The following is an 11,521-nucleotide window of genomic DNA, read 5'->3' on the forward strand; positions in this document are numbered from 1 at the left end:
CATGGAGACTAAATATTAGTTATTAAAAGTTTACATTTAGTTTTACAGTTTGTTGACTATCCCCACTACAGGCCACCAATTGTTAAATCAGTAAATTTGGTGTGAAAGTTTGTTGATTATCCCTATTACAGGATGTAAATTGTTAATCTCGGTTAACTACGCTGCTCAATATTATAAGAGTTTATGAAGCTTTAAAATGTCTTTGTTTTATGGAGTGGAGGTCCAAATACGTAAGCCATGAAAATGTTGACATCCACCCATTTGGGCTGGTTGTTCAGAGAAAAACGGCTAAAAAAAAACAGGCATTGATCGACATTCAACTCCTTCATACTCAATATCCATCAACTCATTTAACCATTTAACGTCAACATTATTAACATTTAACATATTGTGTCAAAAAATTATGCATTTTTAAAAGTTCTTTTTGCATGCAATTAAATGTTTCTGATTTAGACGTCATGTTTGTAGTCTTCTTTCAATTTCATATTTGCCTAACATTATACAGGGCTATTACAAATGATTGAAGCGATTTCATAAATTCACTGTAGCTCCATTCAATGACATATGGTCACGACACACTACAGATACGTAGAAAAACTCATAAAGTTTTGTCCGGCTGAAGCCGCACTTCAGGTTTCTGCCGCCAGAGCGCTCGAGAGCGCAGTGAGACAAAATGGCGACAGGAGCCGAGAAAGCGTATGTCGTGCTTGAAATGCACTCACATCAGTCAGTCATAACAGTGCAACGACACTTCAGGACGAAGTTCAACAAAGATCCACCAACTGCTAACTCCATTCGGCGGTGGTATGCGCAGTTTAAAGCTTCTGGATGCCTCTGTAAGGGGAAATCAACGGGTCGGCCTGCAGTGAGTGAAGAAACGGTTGAACGCGTGGGGCAAGTTTCACGCGTAGCCCGCGGAAGTCGACAAATAAAGCAAACAGGGAGCTAAACGTATCACAGCTGACGGTTTGGAAAATCTTACGGAAAAGGCTAAAGCAGAAGCCTTACCGTTTACAATTGCTACAAGCCCTGACACACGATGACAAAGTCAAACGCTTTGAATTTTCGGCGCGGTTGCAACAGCTCATGGAAGAGGATGCATTCAGTGCGAAACTTGTTTTCAGTGATGAAGCAACATTTTTTCTTAATGGTGAAGTGAACAGACACAATGTGCGAATCTGGGCGGTAGAGAATCCTCACGCATTCGTGCAGCAAATTTGCAATTCACCAAAAGTTAACGTGTTTTGTGCAATCTCACGGTTTAAAGTTTACAGCCCCTTTTTCTTCTACGGAAAAAAAGGTTACAGGACACGTGTATCTGGACATGCTGGAAAATTGGCTCATGCCACAACTGGACACCGACAGCGCCGACTTCATCTTTCAACAGGATGGTGCTCCACCGCACTTCCATCATGATGTTCGGGATTTCTTAAACAGGAGATTGGAAAACCGATGGATCGGTCGTGGTGGAGATCATGATCAGCAATTCATGTCGTGGCCTCCACGCTCTCCCGACTTAACCCCATGCGATTTCTTTCTGTGGGGTTATGTGAAAGATTCAGTGTTTAAAGCTCCTCTACCAAGAAACGTGCCAGAACTGCGAGCTCGCATCAACAATGCTTTCAAACTCATTGATGGGGACATGCTGCGCCGAGTGTGGGAGGAACTTGATTATCGGCTTGATGTCTGCCAAATAACTAAAGGAGCACATATCGAACATTTGTGAATGCCTAAAAACACTTTTTGAGTTTTTGTATGTGTGTGCAAAGCATTGTGAAAATATCTCAAATAATAAAGTTATTGTAGAGCTGTGAAATCGCTTCAATCATTTGTAATAACCCAGTACAATTTAAAAACTCTGATAATCTCAGAAGGCTGCCACTGGTGATGCCATGGTTGTAGTCTGCATCACACGCTGTGATGGTTCTCCAAGTATGGCTGACGGAACGCCCAGTAGGAACAGTAGATTGAACCCAGAACCACGTCAGAAAACTGCTCAGCTGCTACCACCTACGTGTTGTGGTCTTGTACGGTGTGGCTGGAATTGCCTTGGCTGTACATCTCCATCATGCGAATTCAAGAAAACCGTCAACAAGGGATTAGACATTGTGTGCTTCTGATGTTACACGCTATGGAAAGAATGTGTGATAACATCATTGTTTCTTCAAGACCATTTCCAAAGCATTGTTCACTGACATTACATACAGCAAGAATTTTGCATGAAGTTAGGCCACTGCGGTTTGGGCTATGTTGATACACATCTTTCCACAAACACATCTTTCCACAAACACATCTTCTTTGCAGTCAGTAATTATCACTGTTGGCGTCTGCTAGCTGGTACTATGCATACTAGCAACATTAGCATTGCACTCATACGCCATTTAGAGAGTCTCACCAGCCATTAACGAACATACTCATTGTTGTCTGCCAAGAAATATCTGCAGTTCCACACACATTCGTTTCATTTTTGCAGTATATCACTACACTCACAATCCTAACAGTTATTTTAGTATATGGTTATATCATTTCACAGTCTGGTTTTGTGAGAATACAGATTGCCTTGATATCATATAGTCCAACACTGTTCTGTCCTCCACCAAATAAATACCTGTTGTCACATTGTTTTACAATACTGGAAATGTCACATTTAATACCACTAACACCCTTTGTGGTGGAAGTCCTTGCTAGATGATGCACTGTTATATACCTTTGTACATGTTCATCGGTTTCTCTTGTCTTAAGAATATTCTCATCATATACATAACTTGTCATACATCAGTTACAGTTCTGTGTGTTACTTAAGGCATACAAGTTTTCTTATTTCTTTCCCTGTTGCCAAATCATTGAACACACGAGTGCTGAGTCTTGACCACAGATACTGGCATGACTTTACGATAATGAAATTAGAAAATTTAACATTTTAACTGTTATGTTTTAAAATGTTCCCTGAACAAATACCATGTGATCCTGAAACTAAGTCAAAGTGGATACCCCCAAATACGGAAAAGATAAAACTTCATCATGAAGTTGTATATACTGATGGTATACACCAAAGCTACATGATTAAAAAGTGAAATGCACAGTAAATGTTCATTTTTACTTTATATAGACTCTACATTTATCTTTGCTCAAGTGGCATTTGAACTTAATACACTTCAGCTACCATAAACATAAAGAATAAAAAATTAATACAAAATGAAAATATTAAGAAAATTATGTATTTTTACATAAGTCTGTTCAAGTAGGTTAGGCTTCATCTAGAACCACAAAATCTTTCCTTTCTATGGTAAGTCTTACTCTGACTACAAGGTGTAGCTTCTGAAAAAAAATTCTTTAAATTCAATATCTCTTCTGTCACCCAAGGATTTCTACTTTTTACCTACTGAATCCTCTGTTTCCTCCACTATTTCATCTCTCAAAGCTACCCAATCTTCATCTACTGTATTCCTTTCCCCTGTTCTGGTCAATTTTTCATTAATGCTCCCTTTGAAACTCTCTGAAACCTGTAGTTCTCTCAGTTTATCTAGGTCCCATCTCCTTAAATTCATTACTTTCTGCAGTTTTTTCAGTTTTAACCTACAGTTCATAACCAATAAATTGTGGTCAGAGTTCACATCGGCCCCTGTAAATGTCTTACAATTTAAAACCTCGTTCCCAAATCTGTGTCTTACCATTAAAATCAATCTGAAACCTTCTGGTATCTCCAGGTCTCTTCCATGTACACAAACTTCTCTCATGATTCTTAAACAAAATTTTAGCAATGATTAAATAAGGCTATGTGCAAAATTCTACCAAGCAGCTTCCTCTTTCATTCCTTACCCCTGTCCATATTCACCTACTACTTTTTCTTCTCTTCCTTTTCCTACTACTGAATTCCTGTCCCCCATGACTATTAAATTTTCGTTTGCCTTAACTATTTGATTAATTTCTTTTATATCATAATACATTTCTTCAATTTCTTCTTCATCTGAGGAGTTAGTTGGCATATAAACTTGTACTACTGTGGGAGGTATGGGCTTCATGTCTATCTTGGCAACGATAATGCATTCACTATGCTGTTCATAGTAGCTTATCCATGTTCCTATTTTTTTATTCATTATTAAACCTATTCCTGTTATGTTATGTTAACCAGGAACCTAGAAACGATGGAGAGGCTCCATCCCTGCCACAGCTGCAGTGGTCCGCAACCCCACGACGACTATCGCAGTCCACATCACCCCTCCACCACCCCACTCCGAACCCACGGTTATTGTGCAGTTTGGCCTCTGGTGGACCCCCCAGGGAATGTCTCACACCAGACGAATGTAACCCCTATGTTGGTGTGGTAGAGTAATGGTGCTGTACATGTACATGGAGAACTTGTTTGCGCAGCAATCGCCGACATAGTGTAGCTGAGGTGGAATAAGGGGAACCAGCCTGCATTCGCCGAGGCAGATGGAAAACCGGCTAAAAACCATCCACGGACTGGCTGGCTCACCGGAACCTCAACACAAATCCGCCGGGTGGTTTTGTGCCTGGGACCGGCGCTCATGCCTGCCCGGAAAGCAGTGCGTTAGACCACATGGCCAAACTGGCCACTGAACTTCAGTAATTCCCACTATATCTAACTTTAACCTATCCATTTCCCTTTTAAAATATTCTGACATACCTAATCGATAAAGCGATCTGAATTTCCATGCTCCAATCCATAGAGCGCCAGCTTCGTTTCTCCTGATAACGACATCCTTCTGAGTAGTCGCCACGTGGAGATCCAAATAGGGGATTATTTTACCTCCAGAATATTTTACACAAGAGGATGCCATCATCATTTAACCATACAGTAAAGCTGCATGCCCTCAGAAAAAATTAGGGCTGTAGTTTCCCCTTGCTTTCAGCTGTTCATAGTACCAGCACAGTAATGCTGTTTTGGTTGATGTTACAAGGCCAGTACAGTCAATCATCCAGACTGTTGCCCCTGCAACTACTGAAAAGCCTGCTGCCCCTCATCAGGATCCACACGTCAGTAGTAGGGCAACAAGGACATGGCCCCACGTTGCTTTGCTGATTCACGTTGCTGGATCCAAGATGGCGGCGATAGGTGTGGCAATGTCGCAATGACGTCATGGCAGTAGTCAAAATTTTGATGGGAGAATAGTTCAATTGGGCTACCTCCACTAACCTATGACATCCAACCACCACCTCTTTCTTGGAATTGGCGGGAAAAGGACTCAGCCTGTGCTGGGTTGGTGGATAGGACAGACGTAAGTCTTTATTTTGCATGCATTGTTTATTTAAACAGTTTGAGTTGTCATAGGCAGTAGCTCCATCCAGTGTGTTCACAATGAAGTCCAGAATCCAAATGACCTAGTACACAGTACTAGGCGCTGTCGTCCCTCCCATGACGAAATCCAAGATGGCAGTTCAGAAGAAATGCAGGAAAAGGACTCAGTCTGTGTCCAGCTGCTGAGAGGTAGAAGTTTACTTTACTTATTTTCAGTGGGAAGTTAGAACAATTTATTTAGGGATGGATTTCACATAGTTTATTTATTAAGCTGATAAAAACACTTGCCCTTATGTGCTTGGGGTCAAAATACATAGCCTACAGACCTGTAAACTGCTCGTAAATTAATGAAATAATGCAGTACACTGATGTTCAGATATGCAAACAACTCACAAAGTGTCAAAATAATGCACGTAAAAAGCAATACAAACAGCTCACTAGTCGTAAACTGTCGAAATAATGCATTGTACAACCTACAGACATGTTCACAAAAAAAGTGCAGTACACTGATGTACAGACAGGTTCACTATACATAAAACTGTCGAAAAATAATTTATGTATAACACTCTGCAAACACGCTCACAACGCTTAGACAGCCGAAATAATGCAATGCACAAACACTCGTTGCACGTAAGAACACTTTCAAACTATTTAAGAAATTTGACGCAACGTATCAGCGATCTGTTCCCTTCAGAGGTCCAAGTCGGAATGATAACTGGATGTGTCGGATGCACACACCAGTCCAGGCTGCCCCGCATACGAGGCGCTTCTGGCAGCATGCAAGTGTTTACCTGCCCAGCATGACTGACACATAGCCATCACATCTGCGCGTCCAGCGGCGAGGGAGATGTTTACCTAGCGACTCACTCTTGCAGGTGCAGCTAAAAGATAGTCAGTGTTATACTGATGTCTCATGTCTATGTAAATAAGAGCCACTGCTTCCTCTGGACACGCTACAGAAATCTTTTGAGCTGCTTTCAGAAATTGTTTACGAAAATATCCCAGAATAACACATGACGCATTCTACCTAGCGAACCTAAAAGGACAGCCTGTCCATCACATGTTACCCTTCCTGGAAATCGAAATGTCCTGCTTACAACAAATGTCACAGAAATGGTAAACGTTCACCCTTGTTCTCGCCATTAAAAGTCTTCATCATGTCTTTGCATGCTTGCGAAAACACCGTTAATCATAAAAGCACTCTTGTTGTTTGGAAAGAGAGCACTGCCTAAGCACAGATGGGAAAATCAGAGCAATTACGCAAACAGAATTCGAAGCACTGTCCTACAGAAGAGAAAAATGGCTGGAATTTTTGGCGTCCTGCAGCTGCTGTTCTGGAAATGGCCTAATGCCACAATGGCGGATGAGGGACAGCATTCCAACAGAGATGGACGGTCTGCTTCAACTTGTCTTCGAACACTTGAACAAAGAAAACATCACGTTACTCTCAGAACTTTTCCTACATACCTTTCCCCCATCTTGTTCCAACCAGTCTGTAGAGGCCCCTATACCCTGCACCAAGGCTGTCTTGTAAATGAATGGAGCATTCTGATTGACTCTTTGTTGAATTTTCCCGCCAAACTGTTACTGCTGCCGGTGTGGGAGCACTATCCACTTTTTTTTTCTCCAGATGAGACGATCAGCGGCTAAACTATTGTTATGGCTTCTCGCCGCTTGTTACGACTTCTGCACCACTTGTTAGCAGCAGACACAGCGGCTGCGCCAAAGACTGAGACGGCGTGGAGTTTTACAATTATTTATTGAACTTTCTTTACAATTTCTCCCTCGTCGTCGCTGCCCAGCCCTGCGGATCTCTCCGCTTGGCTGCTGCTGTGTAGACTCTCCGACAATGCGCGCAACGCGCGCCACCAGTGCTCCGCTGAAGCAGGATGCCCTTTAGTTGAGATGAACTCATCGCCGATCGGCGCCCCCGGAACCGCGTGGCCGTGAGGTCAGCTGCTGACGCCTACTGCACCGGCGGCTGGGAAGCCATCAATCGCGATGCCCGCAAGGTCCCATCATGGACGGACCACGCGCTGTAGGGACAGCTGCCATGAAGTCCGGGCGTCAGTCCCTGGAGGCGCCTGTGACTAACACTGCACTGCGGCCAGTCCTGCTGGAAGTTCTCGCTGTAGTTAGTCAGCCATGGTGCAGACCGGACTCGGGCCGACCTCCAGAGCTGAAGTTGACATCTGGCGGCGAACGGATGACTCCTGCAAGCTGGAATAGACTTCCGGAATCGTGACCTACGAAGATTGAACATTCGGACACGGACCACGTCTGTCCACAGATCCGAACTGCCTCCCAATGGCTTCTGTCTGTTGCTGCCTGCACTCCACTATTTACATCCGACAGGAGGGCGGTTTTTACCCTCAGTGGCAGCTTCTTGTTATTACTCCCACAGTATATTGCACCGTAACTTAGCATGCTGGCCTCACTTCTCCTTACTCAGCACTCTCCAGGCTTCGCTCGGCGCTTGGTCTGTGTGTGTCCTTGCGTCAGCTTGTTGGTAGACTGCAACTGTCAGCAAGGCTATCTGTGCTGTGCTTGCTTTGCAACGCCTCGATTGCTGGCTGCCTCTGTTTTGCCATTCTCCACTGCGTGAATCAACGCTTACTACATGTGGCTGCAACATTGCCTCCTCCTAAAAATTAAATTCGTCCCCGAATTTACCCTATACGTTAACTCTAGTTCTGTACTATATTCTACTTTTTCCCTATAGACATCCAGGTTGCCCTGACTCATGCCCTACTGGTAATCCATTCTACAGGAATCTCATGGAGCGGTATTGCATTAACATGCTGAATCCTCCGTTTTAATAAGACATATACCACACCGATAAATACAATCAACACAGTAATAGTACTGGTTGAAATACCAATTGTCACTATGCTACGTTTCCCCCTGGTATCGTACTCCTCCACATGCCTTAATAATTGCTGCACTGAAATTTGACCTTTCTTCGAATCTACTAGTTTATCTATCGTTTTCAACAGTGTAGCATCCAAGGCGTTGTTAATATACGTCAAATTTTCTTCTGGAATGATGCTGAATGACGCATCTGGCCAGTACAACTTCAGATGAGTATCTGTAACATTGGTGACTCCCATGACTGTCGCTGGTAAGCTGAAACGATCCCCTAATATTTCACAATTTGTCCCATTGATTAACAAATCACTGTCCCATAATTCCATCTCCGTGGTTGCTGTCCAATTCCCGTTGCCATAACACTTGGCTGATATCCTCTCCATAGCAAATACAGAATACAACCAATGCCTCCCAACTTGCTGAAAATGTGGCATAGGCTTCACTATTATTCTCCGACACTCCGAAGCTTCTGCTTCTGCCCTAAATAACTGGATCTCACACGACCCCTTGCCCATGAAAACAACCTGTGATGGAGAAATGGAAACTGACTCCGTTAGACATCTACTCAATTCTAAACTCGACATAGTAGCATGAATTTCCCCCTCCTTAAAAATTAATAAAACCACCTGTGTCCTGAACTGTATGCCCATGCCCATGCGATTCCATCTGACCTGATAAGGATGCACTGTGTAACAGTGATACTGTCTCCCCACACTAGTTACTGGAAATCTAATCTCTATATACATCTTAACTAGATCCGTTGTTACCTTAATCCTAGACATATAGTACAAAAGTGACATATTCACTTCAATTATCGGCACTACGTGCTCTACCCCCTCTGGAAACACTCCCTCTGCCTGCTTCAGACTCCGTCTGAATTCTTCTGGTGACATCAACGTCACACTCACCTGCCTGTGCACGAAAATAATACACACATGATAATTACTGTTAACTACACATCCCTTGAACGCAACTTATTCTTAATACCCGGTTTACTATCTACTTCTGTCACTTCTTTTCGCTTTCTGCCAGAAGGAGAAGTACATATACATGGATCTACTAGCCCTGGAACGGCTTAACTCTACTAACGTGAACCACCGTCGCTTGGTAGGCAATTGTAATTTTACATTGACAGGTGATGTCATTTCCACTACCTGATACGGTCCCTGGAACTTGTTTGTGAACTTCTTGGTTCTCCCTTTTGGATCATACGGATTAGCTAGTAGCACCCATTGGCCTACTCTGTACTATGGCAACTTCCTCGTTGTACCTCCCATCCGTTCTTGTCGTTCCAATGCTTTCATGTTAGCTCGTCTAACTCTCTGCCATACTTCCTTAATGGTTTTCGCAAATTGCCTTACATGCTCGCCCTCCGCTCCCAGCCTTGGACGAAGCATGTCAAAAGGTGACGGCATCTTCCACCCATACACCACTTTATAGGCGACAATCCTGTCGACATATGTACCTTACTATTATATGCACTGGTTACGAATTGCAAGTACACATCCCAGTCGGTTTGTTGACTATTTACATAGTGACTCAACATCTTAGCAATTGCGCGATGCACTCTCTCCGTTCGTCCGTTTGCTTGAGGATGGAATGGACTAGTCCGTAGTTTCTTTACCTTCAGTAACTTACCCAGTAGGCTCAACAGATCAGACGTGAAATTAGTACCTTGATCCGAGATTAAGGACTAAGGTATCCCATACCTGAGTAACCAATTATTAACTAAAGCTTGTGCCACTGTACTTGCTTTCTGATCTGGTAATGCGACCATGACTAAATACCTAGAAAAGCGGTCAATCACTGTTAACACATACTTATTCCCTGCTGCACTCCTATTAAGTGGACCTAATACATCGATTCCGATTTGTTGGAAAGGTCTGTCTGCCTCTGGTAATCTTTGAAGCTGAATCTTTTGATGGCTCAAGTCCGCAAGCTGTGCGCATGGCACACAATTCCTGACGTACTCGTCCACGTCTTGACATCGTGTCCTCCACCAAAACTTCTCCGCTATCCGCCTATCTGTAGCTCTTCTCACGCCATGTCCTGACAGAAAATGGTCATGCGCCTGTTGCGAAACTTCAGATCTTAACGCTGCTGGTACGACGACGCGCGGGCCGCATTTCGTCGACCTGCAAAGTAACCCGTCCTGTACTAGGAACTGCGGTTGCTTTCTGAACAATTGGCAATCACTATCCACGGCTTGTGACCTTTTCCACTCATCTTCAGTCACCTCTATTACTTGTAATACTGCCACTTTCCTGCTCAATGCGTCAGCATTGGCATATTTCACACCTGGCTTGTGTATTACCTCATAATCGAACTCACTGAGTTTCAGCACCCATCTCACTAGCGTACTCGCTGGGTCTTTCAGACCTAATAACCATTTCAGAGCTGAATGATGCGTCACAACCTTAAACCTTCTACCGTACAAATAACATCGAAAGTACGAAATCCCGTATATTACGGCTAACAATTCCTTCGCCGTCGTGGAGTAATTTTGTTCCGCCTTGTTAAGTTAACGAGACGCGAACGCAATCGGATGTTCTTTGCCATCAATTTCTTGCCCAAGTACAACCCCAAGAGCGTGATAAGACGCGTCACATTGTAGTATAAACTCCTTCGAAAAGTCTGGAAACTTCAAAACTGGATCTGATGTCAGTATCCGTTTCAACTCTTGAAATGCTTTCTCGCACTCTGACGTCCACTGGAAGGTAACACCTTTTTTTAGCAACTTAGTAAGTGGCCTCGCTATTTCTGCGAACCCCTGTGCGATTTTCCGATAACAGCTCGCAAGACCAATATACGATTGCAGTTGTTTAACCGTTTGCGGAACCGGAAAATCTTGTACTGCAGAAGTGAGACGAGGATCTGTCCGTACCCCGTCCTGACTGGTAACATGCCCGAGGTAATTTACTTGTGCTTGCGCAAAATGGCATTTGTCCAAACTTAATGTTAGCCGTGCTGCCTCTAATCTTTTAAACACCTCCTCTAACCATTCCACATACTGCTCTATATCTCTTGAAAAAACTATAATGTCATCCAGATACACTATGCATTTTTTCGGTTTCAACCCGTGAAGGGCTCCATCCAACAACCTCTGAAATGTTGCTGGAGCGTTTTTTAGTCCAAACGGCATTCTTTTATACTTGAAGTGGCCACAATGCGTCGTAAATGCTGTTTGTGACCTGTCCTCCGGACATACTTCAACCTGGTGATAACCGCTTCGCAAATCCATAGTAGAGAAAAATTTACACTGCCCTAGGTTTTCTAACGTTCTGTGATATTCGGAATCGGATATACGTCCACCACTGTCCGTTCATTCAAATGTCTGTAATCGCAACAAAAGCGAAATTTTTTCGACCCGTCCGGTGTCTCCTTCGGAACTAG

Source organism: Schistocerca cancellata, chromosome 1 (genome assembly GCF_023864275.1).
Source record: "Schistocerca cancellata isolate TAMUIC-IGC-003103 chromosome 1, iqSchCanc2.1, whole genome shotgun sequence".
NCBI classification, from domain to species: Eukaryota; Metazoa; Arthropoda; class Insecta; order Orthoptera; family Acrididae; genus Schistocerca; species Schistocerca cancellata.